The following is a 6,000-nucleotide window of genomic DNA, read 5'->3' as shown; positions in this document are numbered from 1 at the left end:
TTTCAAAACATGACCTCCATATTCCTCTTGAATTTGCCCTGGTTATTTATCCATTGTGTATCTCACCATCCTTATCAGCACCCATAGTAAAAAGCTCTCCCAACATGTTGACTACCAAATTTCACACCACCTGCATGAACTTTTTTTTGATATTTTAAATGTGTTATGATGCCATCATCCATTTGTATTGACTTTTTCCAACACACTATTATCTCTGCTTACGAACGCTATGCCAGGGCTGGGGCTGTGGCTCAACGGTAGAGTGCTTGCCTAGCATGTGCGAGGCCCTGGGTTCAATCTTCAGCACCAAATAAAAAATAAACAAATAAAATAAAGATATTTTTAAAAAAGAACACTACGCCTAGGTCCATTTCACTAAGTTGACTATTAGCTTAAATGGCCACTTCTCTTTGAAATTTTTTGACCCTCCTCCTTATTTCCCTTACTCCCAAATAAGTTTGTCCTTCAGCTCCCTATAATTTTCTCTTCTGGCTCTTATCACACTGGATTGCAATGACAAGTCTCATGTGTATGTTTCCTTCTAGACTCAACTCTGTGAGACTTCAACATGTCATGATTATCTTTTTTCCCCTAAATCCTGATATGTATCTATCCTGTATCTAAATCTAAATATGTATCTAAATCCTGTATGTATCTATCTTTAATCTATTAAAGGAAAGGAAGAAAGGACTTGAGGAAAGAAATGTAAAATGTTTGCTTTTTCTTCTTCCATACTAGTTCTTCCCTGGAGAAAATTTCAATAACTATGAAGCACTTGGGGAATTTACAAGAATTTACAGAATGGCAGGGGTAGATGGTGAATGTTATGAGCTTCCATTTGGTCCCTGAGCACAATTGCTTTTCCTGCTCAGGGATTTATTGTTTCTCAAGGATGAAGATCCATTCAGAAACCCAAGAGGATTAATAAACTGATGATTAGGCTTAAGGCAAAAAGAAAAATAAACTTCCACATGTAAAGGAAAACAAGAACAATTCCACCTGCCGTGGGGTCAGATGTTAAAATATTTTACTGATAAAATGGTTGAAAATTGAAGGAATTTACGGGGTGCTCTCAGTGCTCTAAAAGGAACTGAATTCATCAAGAAGCTTACCCGTTTCCCATATTTTAAACTAACACTTTTCCCCTCCCCATAAGAAGAGAAAAAAAGTGGCCAACACAAGTCAGCCTGCATGCATAGAGCAGATTCAGCTTGGATGTCAGGACTTCACTCAAATGCCAATCACCAGAATTCTAAGCTATCTAGAGGTTTGGCTGGATCACTGCCAGTCAGTACTATGACTGATATCTTTTTCTTCAGACATCGCAACATTCAAAAATAAAAGGAAAATATGTTCAGCTGCTGCCTCTTCAGCAGCTTTGCAATTTTCCTAGGATCAGCCTCTCTCCTATTCTCAGCTCCCTAATCTCCAAGCAAAGTAATAGCTTTTCCTTACCTAGGGACGCTGTCTCCAGTTAGTAATTCAAGAATCCTTGGCTTCCTAATCTTTTTCTGCCAGGAGTAAGTCAGTGGATGTTAGCTACATGTAAGACCCCCTGTAAAACCCTGTCTCTCTCCTTCTCTTTTCCTTCAGTCATTCAAGGTGTCATAGACAGTCAAAGGATAAATTATTAATAATAGCAGCCTATGATTATCCCCTCTTAACTCCATATGCAATCAACAGCATCTTTCACTCATCCCCCTTCTTCAGCACACTCTGGGAGCCCTTGGGCACCTTCTCTGTGTTCTTGTATGTGGAAGGTTATCAAGCCCCACCTATATCACTAAGTATATCTTCCCCAGTGAAGCCAACCACAGGACCGCCACCTAAGCTGTGCTACTTGACTAGCAGCCATACACCACCTACCTTACACTTTTCAGTTCTTTACAGAATGGAATGCCACAGACTCTTCCCATGTCTCTCTACTCACTGACACTGATGACGAATACTTAGGGCATTTTTATGTAAAGATTTTGCTTCTACTCTTTCAGAAGCAGGGACATTTAAAGCTGGCAAATGCCTGACTCTCTTCTAGATGGTCCCTTGTAGCCCATAAAGGGTTTGATAGGATGGACAATAACTAGACATGCCTTCAGATACCCACTCAGTGATCTATTGTCTGCAGCACACACTAAATATGCTCTGACATTCAGGTAGGACCAAACGAAATCAACCTGATAAAATGAATTACATCCTTAATATTGAGTCATCATACCTTAATTCCATGAGTATTAGATCAATAATAAGTTCCTGGATTTATAACCAATGAGTTATAATTCTCGATAAGTCATTCCTTTTCTGTAAGATTTTCCTGGTTTTTATTAGTGCATTACAATTATACATAATAGTATGGTTCATTGTGGAATATTTATATATGCACATAGTGGCTTGTAAACTTGCAAAAGTAATTCACAAATTGCTATAAAAATCTAAGTCACTTCTATTATTATCCTATGTTTTAGATTCCCAAAAGTTCAAATTGTAACTAGATCTCTATGTGCTAAAGCTATAATTGAGCTTTCTTTACTATGGTTTAAGACATGGATGAAATGTGAACATTACCCTCTCCAGTTAGAAAAGGAAGAACAATCTGAATGTAGTGACTAGCATTAGAGATTATTGCAGAATAGCAAATAACCCCCAAAATTTAGCAGCTTAAAATGAGGATAAAGGCATCCTTCACATTTTTTTTAAATATCTTTATTTTGTTTATATATTTATTTATGTGGTGCTAAGAATCGAACCCAGTGCCTCACATGTGCAAGGCAAGCACTCTGTCACTGAGTCACAACCCCAGCCCAGGAAAGGAATCCAAGAGTAGCTCAGACTCCTGTGAAGTTGCATTCTGATGTCTGCTGGGACTGCAGTGATCTGAAGACTTGAGTAGAGCTTGGAGATCCCCTTCCAAGGTCGCTCACTCACATGGCTGATGGGTTGGTACTGACTATAGGCCTGTATCCCTTCCCACAGGGCCTCTCCACACAACTGCTGTGTCTCACTCCATGGTTGTTGCTTTCCTTAGAGCAAGACATTAAAGGAAACCGGATGGAAGATATTATACCTTTTAAAACCAAGCCTTGAAAATTACACCCCATTCTCTTTGTCATACTCAGTTGGTGACAGACATGCCTTGCTTTCTCTGTGGAAGGAGACAACACAGGATAATTACACTGGGAGGTGAGGAATATTGAGAGCCTTCAAGGCTGACTTCTAGAGACTAGAGCTTTTTCTCTGTCCATGGTCACTAGCACAGTGCCTCATTCACCCTAAAATAAATGACTGAAGAAACATATGGCTGGAATCATTGGAGTGAAGAAATGAAGGAGTGGGTCAAGGAACTGATGCTAGTTTCTGATGCTAGCAATGGAAAAACCTTTAATGAAACTGCGCACGTATATACCCCAATCACCACAGTAAAGAAGATTATAACTTTACTGGTTTTATAAAAAGGGTTTAATGACAGTGAGATAGGACATGTTTCTCTGGAACAATTCCGAACTTTCTGAATCCAGTCTTACTTCCTCTTTACCCACTAGCATAACTGAGAACAAAATGTATAGATAAATGGTCTTTACCTCTTATGTAAAAAACAATAACAATCATGGTGAGAAGCTTAGAAACTGTCAAAGATTGCATTACCCTTGTTATGGGAATTTATAATTCAGCTGCCCTCATGAATGTTATGCAAATACATTAAACAATACATGGGGGGGATTTGAGCTTTTAGAATTCTTAACTAATACAAACATTACTATAATTATCATTTCAAAGTTCTAATAACAACATTATTTGCATTTTTCTCTGAAACTGTTTTTTAAAAGAATTTCTAAATACCTGAGTAAATATTTGTAAATTTGAAGCAGGAAGCGATAAAGGCCATTCAGAGTAAGAAGGAGACATTGCAGAACAGAATTGATTAAGTATATAAATTCAACTCCCAAAGAACTTTGACCCCATAGGAGTTTATGATTTAATGACCCTGAGAGCAACCACCATCCACAATAGAAGCATATCAGAAACCTGGAAATTAACCTAAACACGCCTCTCTCCCTCACCTTCTTTGTCCAATCCCTCAGCATCTCCTAGATTGTTTCTCTACTCTCTATTCTGGAGTCATGTATGACCTGCTCCCAATATAAATCTCCTCCTACCTCAGATGACACCCTCCCCATCTTATGAGTCTCAATCTTCCTTTCATCCTACAGCACACAGTCTCCCACCTGTTTCCTCTGTGGGCTATCTTATCATTACACCACCCCAAGAAAGACTTCCCTGGGCTTGAGTGGAAATTAGTTCTTTCTATTATACACAAGATAGCACTGTGTATCTCCTGGGAAGCTCTTGTCACAACTGTAATTTTTTATTCCCTGGAGTTACGTGCTCTCCTCACTCCCACCCAAAAGCACAGAGAGTGACTACCTTGCTCTTTTTTGTGTTTCCAGTGCTCAACACAGAGCTGATGTTCACAAAGAACGAATGGGTTGCAGATTTGGAATGTATACCTAGAGTGCAGCTTGGACTGTGGAAGAATTTGGTGCACTTAAGAAGGAGAAAAAACAATAGCATAATGTCTCTCAATGAATTTTTATACTGTGTTGGTGGCAAAAATGAAGAGAGTAAAAGCTATTTGGGGCAAGAGGGGATGTAGGTAACCCCATCCCTCATTTAGTTGGGAAACTTTTGCAGATAAGTGAAGTCTTTCCAGTCAAGTTTGAAATGTAAATTTGTTGATGTGCAGTGCTTTTCCATTTAGAAGTCTCTGAGCATTCTACACAAGAGGGAGAGAAACCCAAGTAGTAAGGGGAAACTATGATACAGCAATGAAATGCAGAATATATCCAGCAGTATCCATAAGATATTCTTCTATGGTTTTACTCAATAAGGGCCTATTTCCTTAAAAATAAAAGCAAGGTGATAGCCCAATGGCACACCTTTTGGTAAAGTTGGAGAAATAAAATACCCAGTGATTTTCAGAAAAATAGGGAAGCATTATAGAAGGTTTCATTAAGTCAAACTCATCACCAGACCTACCCAGAAATTCAAATGGAATAAATATCTTCGTATTGAAAATATAGAACTTATAGAACTTATTTCTGAAGAAAAGCCAGCAGCAGACATTTAAGAACAGTGACAGCACTGAGGAGAAGTAGAAGTAATTTCATGTCCTCAGCTCCTTTGAAAAGCATTTCTATGATTTCTATTCACTTTAACAAATTCTAAACATGATCTCCAAATTTCTATTAGGACAGTCACATATAAAACAAAAGAATTTTAATGAGTTTTCTCCCCAAAATACCCAGAGGTACAAATTCACATTAAGGATTAATGACCTGTCAGCTTGTACTTAAAGAAGGGAAAAGACATTTTAGTTGTAGAAATTTAAAAATAAAAGAGTCCAAAGTAAGAAAACTTATCATTTTTTTCTCTTTTGTGTCACAAATAGAGCTGACCTGATTTATTTGCTTTAAATTGACCAAAAGAAAAAATGTATTAAATGGTCAGCCTGTTAAGCAAAAATTCATTCGGAGCAAAGTTTTCTGGCAAAATTGGAGAGGCTAGTCAGAAATACTCTTTTAGTCATTTAAATGAAACAGCATTAATGTCAAACAGTATATAAAAAAATAGATGCTATTTGCATTTAAGTAACAAAATGTCTCCAATGACTGCTATAACGGTGAAGGAGTTCCATACTCTCTTAACCAAGCATGCCTACTGGTATATACAATAAAATCACTTGAGAAATAATTTCCAGCCACCAATGCAATTTTATCCCTATTTATTACAATTTTTTAAAGTCTTGTCTATTTCAAGTAAAAATTAATGCTCAGTTTTCTGATTCATTTGCACTAATGCACGGCCATGCCAGAAAAGTTCTATGCGAGTTTCTATGAATCTCTTTTCTTTCCTCTTTGAATTGAGAAGCAATGTTATGACAGCAAGAGACAGAATCCAAAGACTGCAAAGATCAAGTTGAATTTGAAATCCAGAACCTTCAGTGTT

This window comes from Callospermophilus lateralis, chromosome 1 (assembly GCF_048772815.1).
Source record: "Callospermophilus lateralis isolate mCalLat2 chromosome 1, mCalLat2.hap1, whole genome shotgun sequence".
Lineage (NCBI taxonomy): Eukaryota > Metazoa > Chordata > Mammalia > Rodentia > Sciuridae > Callospermophilus > Callospermophilus lateralis.
The sequence above is the reverse complement of the archived record's forward strand: the minus strand, read 5'-3'. Positions refer to the sequence as shown.